Source organism: Gossypium arboreum, chromosome 10 (genome assembly GCF_025698485.1).
Source record: "Gossypium arboreum isolate Shixiya-1 chromosome 10, ASM2569848v2, whole genome shotgun sequence".
In the NCBI taxonomy this organism is placed as follows: Eukaryota; Viridiplantae; Streptophyta; class Magnoliopsida; order Malvales; family Malvaceae; genus Gossypium; species Gossypium arboreum.
Genome location: NC_069079.1, coordinates 21844987 through 21856384, shown reverse-complemented (window position 1 = coordinate 21856384; position 11398 = coordinate 21844987). Strand labels below are relative to the sequence as shown.

Sequence of the window (11398 nt, the reverse complement as noted above, 5' to 3'; positions counted from 1 at the left end):
TTGGCTTATTTTGAAAATTTTGAATAATAACAATTGTAATATTTGTAACATCTCGAAATAGGGCCTAGTCAGAATAGTGGTTTTGAGACCACAAATATGATGTTGAAATATTTATTTTATGATTACTATGAGGTCTAGGATATGAGAAAATGCATGTGTTAAAGTTTCATGAAGAAATTCTATGAGTAAGGTGTCCAATTGGAAAATAAGGACCAAATTGAATAAATTGCAAAACTTGGATTCTAGAAGCAATTTGAATGAAATTTTTTTAGATTATTAATTAGAAGGTTTTGAAGAACAATTTGCCCAATTTTTAAGTTTTTGGAAAAAAATAGGCTTGTATGGGTGAAATTTTAAAGAATGGGCTTAAGGGCATTTTGGTCATTTAGCCATATTCTTCTCCATGGTTGCCGAAAATTGAAGGGTCTCCATAGCTAGGGTTTTCAAGCTTTTCAAGCTCAATAGTAAGGGCTCCCAAGCCCCGTTTTTAATGTTCTTTGTATTTTTGAAATCCCCGTAGCTTACTCTCTATAATTCTACCCATATTTCATGCTAAGGTTCATGTTTAAAAATTTACCCATGCATGAGTTACTTGTATTTTTACATTTTATGGAGGGATATGAAAGTTAGATGTGTGTTAAACATCTTTTTCTAGGTGATTTTCATGAAAAACCCCTAAAAGGACCTTTTTGTAAAACGTGTAAATAATGTGGTGGAAATGTGAAATCATGGAAAAATATAGGCTTCCATAAGAGGGAAAAACATTTGGCTAGGCTTGGGTAAGGTAGAAATTTCATGCATTTCACAAAACGAGCCTAGGGACTAAATCGTAAAACTGTAAAAGGTTAGGGGCAAAATGGTCATTTTGTCTAAGGGTGAAATTTAGACTCGAAAAGTCTAATGTGAGATATTAATGATTCTATTTTATTGTTATAGACCCCGAGGAACAAATTCCGAAGGTCGATCAAGGAAAACGAAAGGTTTCGGAATAACCAAAACACGACATCGAGACGAGTACCAGGTAAGCTCGGATAACTTAAAGTAAACCCTTAATATGTTTAATTGTATGATTTATGAATGTATGATATTTGTATTTAACGATGGTATGAAAATCTATGAAATGCAATCTTAATCATAACATGTTGGTAATGTCCCGGTTGAGATTAAAAGAAAGTTCGATGGATAAACCATGATTTACATGTGACTTGAGATCCTGCCTGTGTTGCAGAAATGGATTTAGCCCAGACGGGTAATCCGTTGATCTCAATATAGAAAGGATCTAGCCAAGACGGGTGTTCCTTGAGTGATTAAGCCTCCCGAAGAATATGTGTGTATTGTTGATTTAGCCCAGACGAGTAATCCGATTAGGGTCTGAATTAGCCTGGACTGGTAATTCAGATCTGAGCTCATTAAGGGTATTTGTCACTATAAGGGATTTAGCCTGGACTGGCAATCCCGACATCAGCTTATGAGTTTATGTTACGGGGGATTTAGCCTGGACTGGTAATCCCGTCGAAAGATATGAGGTTCGCGGGAGTGCATACATGAGATGATCGCTCTTATGACTTGACGGTAAATGGATAATCCATTGAGACTTCCTAGAAACTCAATGGGATTAATATAGTGTATATATATGATATGATGAATGATGAGCTCATGTAAGACAAATTACTTGGTACATTATTATTATGACTAACTTGTTGATTGAGTGCATGTGATAGGGAAACTATTCTATTCTTGTTGGTTTTATTGCCTAATATGGTTGTACACTAAATAAATCGATAAGTTTACTTTCCAGTTATTCGCACTTACTAAGCATGTAAATGCTTACCCCTCTCTTTTCCCTGTCTTACAAAGCTCGAGGACTCGTAAGGATTGGAAGACAGTTGGAAAGTCAACACACTATCAACTAGTCCAGCATCGGTATTCAAACACTTTTATTTTGTTCAAGGACATGTATAGGGCTTCTGTCTATTTTTGTTATATATGTCATTTGGATTTCCCATATGAAGGCTTGTAAAAGTTTACATATCTTTTTGTATTTGGCCATGGGAATTGGCTTATTTTGAAATAGGCAATGACCTACAAACTTATGCATGCTTATGTTTGCATGGGATGGCTTGACCATAAATGGAAATGAATTACAATAATGAGCCAATCTTAAAGGTATTAATGAGATATGGAAATCCTTAAAGCAAAATAAATAACCTAGCATGCGATAAACCGATGATATAAGGTTCACATGAGGTACTAAGGTTATTTGTAAATGTATATTCTGGCCTTATAATGTGTTAAGGTAACCTAGATATGTGATTGGTTGATAGAGGGTGACCAGAGGCTTGGAAAATAGCCTTATAAGGTCCACACGGGTAGATACACAGGCGTGTGTCTGGGCCGTGTGTCACACACGGATCGTCCTCATGGATGTGTGGTATGGCTGTGTGTCCCCTGCACCTAAAATTTTAAGTCAGTTTTGAGCAGGGGCTAGACACACGGGCGTGCGTCTTGGCCGTGTGCCCCTAAATGCATGCTAACGTTATAAATAGAGAGTCACACGGGCTGAAGGCACGGGCGTGTCCCAAGCCATACGGGCTGTGTGATCACATGGCCCCAACCACACGGGCGTGTGACTCACTAAAGCAAGAAAATTTATTAGATTGCCCAAAGTTTGTCAAATATTTTCGGTTTTGTCCTGAACTGCTCTGAGGTGTGCCTTAGTCCATGAAAGCCTGTATAAGGAACGATATGCATAAGTTTGAAAAGTTTTAAATTTTGGGCGAAATTTGGTGACCCAATTTTGTATGTTTATGAATGTTTAAGTCCAATAACTCCTCGAACCCTGTCCCGGAGTTGGATACGGGTGAGGGGTGTTACAATATTTAAATGATGTGTATTTCTCTTATTCGGGGTATAAAACAGCCTATTATGGATAAATATGTTTAAACATGATTTTTGACGTGATTTTAACGAAATGAGATAAAATGGTGATGTAGAAAACGAAATGATGATATACGAATGAAATGTCGCGTCGATAAATGACAATAATATAAATTACTAATAGAACATTTCATAATGCACATAATGGCGATAATCACATAACATATACTATTTCAACACTAATATGAACAATCAAAGAAAATAAATAATAACAATGATGATAACAACAAATTATGCACATAAAAGGACAATGCCAAATAAAAAATAAAGACAAAGAAATAAATACATAAATAAATAAATATAAGGGAAAATAGTTTATAAAATATTGAAAATGAAGAACCAAATTAAAATATAAATGAAATTAAAGGTACAATTTGTAATAAAATATATAAATAATAATAATAATAATAATAATAGATAAAATAATAATAATAATAGTGAAAAAAGAAAAAAACAAATAAACGTATAAATATAATAAATAAATACAAAGAAAAATAAAGGATAAAAAATTAAAAGTAAGACACTAAATCAGAATCTAAGCAAAATTTAAAGTGAAAATCATAATAAATTAAATAATATAAGGGACTAAAATCAAATGAGCGAGAAAGGGTAGGGACCAATTGGGAAATTATTCCCAGGCCCACAAAGTGCACCGTTTCAATTTGGACTGAAATGGAACAAAGCCAAAAACGCAGGGTAAAATTGAAAAGAAAAAAAAAGAAACATGATTAGAATGAAACAGGGCAGAAAAGCAGAAGGGCCACAGCGTAAATAACCCATACGCTAGAAACATGTGGATCCTGAGGTTGTTGGGTTGGGTAATCGGGTCAGCTTCAAAACAACGCCATTTTGGCCTTTGAAGCATAAACCCAAAACGACGCCATTTTGGGGGCTTATTGATAAATCTTAATTTATATATATTTTTACCCCATGCTTAACACGTTTTATGGATGATTTTCTCTTAGAATTGGTGAATTCGATGCTCCTAATGCCTAAAATTCATGTTTTATACTTAGAAAAGTAGAGGAGAGCGAAAGGAACGAGAAACGGGCCAAAAACAGAGAAAATGGGCCAAAGTACGAATTCAACACGGCCAGGACCTCCTCACATGGGCAGACCACACGGCCGTGTCAATTTGGCAGAATCGAAGCACGACTCACACGAGTGGACCACATGGCCGTGCCTATTTAACAGGCTCGAGCACGGCCTGAAGTAATCGCGCACGGGCGTGTCACAAGGGCGTGTCCCTATTGAGCCCAAGTTGAGTCCAATTCGGAAAAGGCCAATTTTGAGGGCTTCTAGGCATTCTAAAGCCTATAAATACACTCTAGAGGAGGAAAGTAAGAGGAGGCACAGAGAGGGAGGAAGGAATTACTCGAAGAAAGCCGATTATTCCATCTCAGAAGTCGGATTCATCATCAAGACTGAAGATCTCCCCTCAATTTCACTATCAGAAAAATCCCTGAATGACTGCCTTGTTCTCTTGAAAAGCTCTCATATCATATTTAGGATAAATTTTGATTGATTTATGATTTTGATTTGTAACACCCCGAACCCGAGACCATCGCCTGTGTCGGACACGAGGGGTTAACAAGCCAAGTCCATATATTTTGCCCACCAATTTGACATTTCCAGTCAGGCTGGAAAACTGCGTCACCGTCGCCTTAAAAATCATATCTCGAGTTTCAAAACTTGGAAAATGGTTTTGTAAATTTTCCCTGAATTTAGACCCATATATCCATCCATGGATTTATTTCTAGAATTTTTGGTCGGGCCAATTGGTACAGTTTATTAGTTAAAGTCACCCATGTTACAGGGATCGACTGCTCTGACCTTCGTGCATTACAACTTGAATATCTCTCTGTACAGGGCTTTAATACTGGTGTCGTTTGTTTCTAATGAAACTAGACTCAAAATGGAATCTGTACATATAAGGCATGACTCCTAATTCTTTCTTGATAATTTATAGTAAATTTTTAAAGTTGCCACAGGGGACCCAGAAACCGTTCTGGCCCTATCTCACAATAGCTTTAATATCTCTTAACATGTAACTCCTATGACCGTTTCGTTTCTTCCATATGAAAATAGACTCATCAAGGTTCATTTAAATAGCTTATTCACTATTTAATACCATTTCTACAAATTTTGGTGATTTTTCACATTCACGTCACTGCAGCTGGCAGCATCTGTTTTTAAGGTAGGTCTTACCTAGTTTGTAGTCTCCATGAACCAACTAGTCTTGCCATACATAGGTTCACATATGATCATTTTAACCATACCAATGGCTGATCATGTGACCAACATTCCCATTTCAATCCATAATCACATCATGACACCATATATATATATATATACAAACCGCAAATAGTCTAAGTTCAGTACTTCACTTTTACGAGCCATTTTCGCATGGCCATACACATATACATCACAACATATTTAAACCAGCAAGGGTAGTCCTATACATGCCATTTCAAAGTTCAACCAAAATTTATACCAAAATGGAGGCTTTGATAGTGTGGATGACTTCGACTTTAATGATCCCAAATCCGATTGCTATCGAGCAAAATCTATAAGACAGAGAGCCAAAGCAACGGGTAAGCATTTTTATGCTTAGTAAGTCTCAAGGAATAAAATCAGCTTTAATTAAAGCAATACATTCACATAGCCAAATGCATCATTTCATTAATACACATTCACAAAATCATTCTTACTTCTCACTTCATCATTATATACTTTCACAAGGTATCAACCAATTCAATAGCTGAATTTCGTTAGTCGATTGAGCGAATGTTGCTCAAACATGTCGACTTTCCAATGCACATATAAACATACCTTATTCTTTGGGCCTTTCGAGCGTACTAATTGAATTCATTACAGCAACCAGCACTCACCTCCAGCCCAAGCTTCTTCGGAATACAACCGGAAATAACCACGTGCACGAATGCCTTCGGGTCTTAGCCCGGATAGAACGACTCGCACGAATGCCTTCGGGTCTTAGCCCGGATGTAGCCACTAGCACAATTGCCTTCGGGTCTTAACCGGATATAATTTCCAGCAATAACGTCTTCGGACTTAGCCGGATATCATTCAATTGCTCATGCACACATACATCAATAATCATTAGACATTCATATTTCATTTTCGTTACTAAGGCTCAAACACAAATATAATCACTAGCATAATCGCCTTGGGACTTAGCCGGGTATCATTCAAATACTCATACACACATAAATCAATAATCAATACACATCCATATTTCATTTCACATAATTCAAGTAGGGTCACTTCTTGAGGACTTACCTCGGATGTTGTCGAACGGCTTTTACGGCTATTCGATCACTTTTCCTTCCCTTGTCCAATTGTGGCCCTCTAAGCTCTTGAGCTAATTCAAACAAATTTAATTTATTAAAACCTCATTATGCTAGCTTATGGCCGAATATGACAAGGAGTCTAAATGGTCATATGGCCACCCTTTAGCTTGAGTACACAATGGTCATGCACATTTTATACTACATCAAGCAATTCAATACAATTCATTCAAGCATCAAGGAAAAGCTAAGGCCATCAATCGGCTACCTAAGGCCGAACATACATGTCCAATTTGAGGCCAATTATACACTTAACACCACACAAAAACAGCATGCATTTTACTAGTTAATGCTTTACATATTGTGGCTCAATACTTATAATACATCATCAAGCACTCATATGGCCGATTATACTTAGTCATACTTGCACCAAATCAACAATAAATTCCAAGATTTCCACATCATAGGTATTCTAGGCCGAATGTACTTGCAATTTCACAAACATTCTTCAACATTTTCTTCTTTAAACAAACATATTCATCACTTACTTCATAACCAAAACATCATGTGCAAACATATATATACATATATGTGCATGGTCAATTTCAAGGTGTCCATAGCCATCCAAAACACAAATTTTAACTAACATGCAAGAAGCATGAACCATGCTCATGAATGCATCATGGCGAATACACCACAATCATGCCCTTTTAACTTCAATCATGGTTAAACAAAAGAAAACTCAAAGTCTTACTCAAGATGGCTACAAAGAAATTTCAAGAGTAGACAATCCATCATTGCATGCATCATCATCAAGCTTCACACTTAGCATGCAATGGCTTTATCACAATACCAACTTTGACCAAATACCACTTCCATGGCATAACAAGGATTTGAACCATGGCTAACATGAACATCAAGTTGGCAACTAAAACATGCATGAATCTCATGACACAACCTCATACATACCTCAATCTTGATGCAAGTTTAGCCAAATATCCTTCTAGATCTCTTCTAAACAAAGGAAATAAAGCAAAAATCTCTTCTTCCTCTTAGTATTTTCGGCCAAAAAGGAGAGAACAAGGATGAACAAAATTTTTTTTTGTTTTTTCTTCTTAGTTGCACGGCAATGGGGGGGATGCTACTCTCTCACACACATTTTTTTTTGTTTCTCTTCCCACATTTAATTATTAATCATTTCTTTCATGCTCCATTAACAAAACATGTTTCAACATGTTTTCTTTGCCCATAACCCATGTCATGGCCGGCCACCACCTATAAAAGGGGAAATTTGACATGCAAGTCCCTTGTTTTGCATGCATGCTTTAATTAGTCATCACACATTTCCCTATCGTACTTTCAAAGTTCACTACTAAGTCCTTTCTAGCGGAATTCACCTTTATAACACTAAATCAATCATCAAAAAATGTCACACATGAGCACACACATATTATAGGCATCAAAATAAATTTTAAATTATTTTTATGCCTCGGTTTTGTGGTCCCGAAACCACATTCCGACTAGGATCAATTTTGGGCTGTCACATGATTGATATATCTTGAATTAAAACATAGGCATTTATGCATTGATTGTTTAAACTTTAAAACATTAAGAGAATCAAGCATGATAAGTTGATTTTTAAGAATTTAAAATTTTAGGTTGTTTTCCTCAAAGTTTTGGTATTACTTTGAATTGGAATTCACAAGTTTTAAACATCAAAAAGTCATAATTTTTGTGAGATTTTTGAGCCTTTTGAGCATCTATTAATTCTTTCATGCTCACTTTTATTATTGCTTTGAGTGCATCAGTAAATGAAACTGTTATTCTAGAACTTGCTTGATTATGCATGTCAAGACCACACCAGTTGATTTGATATGTCAAAATGATTAAGGCACTTAGGATTAACCCACTCATGCCATGAAAAGCCTACCTCCACGATTAACCCTTAGTGAAAGCCTAACAAGCCATTTCTTGTATTATCCTTAATATTAATCCTTAACCCATTATTGTTGAAATCCCCTAAATTAATTTGATACATATTTTTGTCAAGATTTGAATTGAAATAGTTGCTCAGCTATATCTTGTTCTTAATAGTTAGTTTATGTTATTTAACTTGTTCTTAAAAAAAAATTGTGTATATACATTAGTAGTAATCTTTTGTTTTTGAGCTTAAGTTTTTAAATTCCATTTTCTGATAAGAAGCTCTGTTGTACGCAAGTGATGATTAAATCTTTTTCTAGTTAAGTGATTTTTCAATTCAATCTCGATTCTAACCGTTTCTTTCAGCTTGTGACCACACCCCCTAACCAAAGCCGCGTTACAACCCTCTAAAGACCTTTTGATTGATGTATCATCTCAATTTATAGTGGTGGAGATTTGATTTTCATGCAAGCCTATGGTAATGACTTTTCATTATTGACTATTGAGTGCTTCATTTATTGTTTTTAAACACTTCGAGTGATTTGATTGAATCTTTAGTGAGGATGTGAAACTCTATGACGTTTTGAATCCAAGGTAATTACTTAGACGAGGGGAGACACCTATGTTTTCATAATAAAATGCTCAACTTGGAATGTTTGAAACTTTGATGTTCTTTTAGTTGAATTCTCAATGTATGATTACCTATGGATTATTGTGAGGTATTATCGATAGAAATTATAAGTTCATAAGAATTTATTTTGATTATGAGTTGAGAATTTTGCTTGAGGACAAGCAAATGCTTAAATGTGGGGGTATTTGATAAATCATAATTTATACATATTTTTACCCCATGCTTAACATGTTTTATGGATGATTTTCCCTTAGAATTGGTGAATTCGATGCTCCTAATGCCTTAATTTCATGTTTTATACTTAGGAAAGCATAGGAGAGCGAAAGGAATGAGAAACGGGCCAAAAATAGAGAAAATGGGCCAAAGTACAAATTCAACACGGCCTGGACCTCCTCACACGTGTAGACCACATGACCGTATCAATTTGGCAGAACCAAAGCACGATTCACACGAGTGGACCACACGGCCGTGCCTATTTAACAGGCTAGAGCATGGCCTGAAGTAATCGAGCACGAGCGTGTCACACGGGCGTGTCCCTGTCGAGCCCAAGTTGAGTCCAATTCGGAAAAGGCCAATTTTGAGGGCTTCTAGGCATTCTAAAGCCTATAAATACACCCTAGAGGAGGAAAGTAAGATGAGGCATAGAGAGGGAGGAAGGAATTACTCGAAGAAAGCCGATTATTCCATCTCAGAAGCCGGATTCATCATCAAGACTGAAGATCTCCCCTCAATTTCCCTTAAGGAGTTTTGGGTTTTCTTTATGTTTTGTATTTGTTATTCTTCTAAGATGTTTTCCTTTTTAGTTATGAGCCAAATCCCCTAAATACCTTAGGGGAATGAAACCTAAGACAAATATTGTTATTATTGTCTGAATTGTATGATAAATATTTAACTTGTTCTTAATTATGTGTTCTTAAATCTTGTTTTGATATCGCAAGATACTGATTCAAGATAAGCTCTTATTCAGAGGAGGAATAGACCTTGTCTAATAATACATTTGTCATAATTAAGCGGAGTTGATTGCGCGCCTAGAGATAGGGTGACAAGATTTTGCCAGATTAGGGTGAAACCTAATAAGGGGATCCAAAGATCGAGTTAATGCAACCCTAGGGTGTTAATTAGAGAAAAGTCTCAATTATTCAATCTAGGGATTAGACGTCATTAGTCTTGAATAGGGATAATAACATAACTTAGGGATTTCTACAGAACAAGTTAAATGAATAAATCGTCCGATTCGGAGCCAGAATAACAAGTAATGTCTAGGTGGATTTTTCCTTAGGTATTGTCTTAATTCAATCGTTTTCCAAAAGTAATCCCCCAATTCTACTTCCTGTGAATCCTTAGTTTAGATAATTAGTTAGTTAAACAAAACCCCCCTATTTTTAGGCTAGATAATAAAAAGACAGTCATTACTAGTACTTTTAGTTCCTTTGGGTTCGACAATCTGGTCTTGCTAAAACTATACTACTGTTCGATAGGTACACTTGCCTACATTGTGATAATAGTTAGTTTCAAGAATGATTCATTATAAGTATTTAAAACCTGTCACACAAAATCACGATCAAGTTTTTGGCGCCGTTGTCGGGGAACTAAGATATTAGGAACGCTCAATTTTTATTACTTTAGCCATTATTTTTCTTGCAATTTAATTTAATTTAATTTTTTATTATTTATTAATTTACTTTATCTTTTTCTTGGCAGGTTTTTATAGTTTATGACTAGAAGAAACCCCTCAGGACCACTACTTTTTGACGAAGAAATCGATCACACAGTTCACAGAAACCAAAGAGAAATAAGGCTGAGCTTAAGATACACAGAGAACGAGCAAGAGGACGATACTCAACCCCCAACCGAAGAGATGGCTGAAAACCAAGACAATCAGCTACCTCCTGCAATTGCGGTTAATCAAAATCCTACTCCACGCACTATGTATGATTATGCTAAACCTTCTTTAACAGGAACTGAGTCAAGTATAGTTAGGCCTACTATTGCTGTGAATTATTTTGAACTAAAACCTAATACTATTCAAATGATACAGCAATTTGTTCAGTTTGATGGTTTGCAGGATGAGAATCCAAACACTCACTTGGCAAATTTCCTGGAATTCTGCGATACATTTATAATTAATGGCGTTTCTGATGATGCCATACGTCTTCGGTTGTTTCCCTTTTCGTTGAGGAACAAAGCTAAACAGTGGTTGAACTCGTTACCATAAGGGTCAATCACTACTTAGGAGCAAATGACCGAAAAATTTCTATTAAAATATTTTTCGCCGGCTAAAACAGCCAAATTACGTAATGATATCTCTTAATTTGTGCAGATGGACTTAGAAACTCTTTACGATGCACGGGAGAGATACAAGGATTTACTGAGAAGGTGCCCTCACCATGGGTTACCGCTTGGCTACAGGTTCAGACATTCCATAATGGTCTGAATCCTTTGACTCGACAAATGGTTGACGCAGCTTCTGACGGAACCATCAATAATAAAACACCTGAAAACGCTTACGAATTTATTGAAGAGATGTCACTGAATAACTATCAGTGGTAAGTTATGAGGACTAAGCCAACTAAAACATCAGGCGTTTATAATGTTGATTCGG

At 36.0% G+C, this 11398-nt stretch overlaps 1 non-coding gene across 1 annotated transcript; it reads right to left on the bottom strand.

Moving 5' to 3' along the window:
• Positions 1-11083: 11083 nt before the first annotated feature.
• On the bottom strand, positions 11084-11190 carry LOC128283286 (small nucleolar RNA R71). The gene has a single exon (XR_008273627.1). It is a non-coding gene; the product is annotated as a small nucleolar RNA R71 (small nucleolar RNA).
• Positions 11191-11398: the final 208 nt, after the last annotated feature.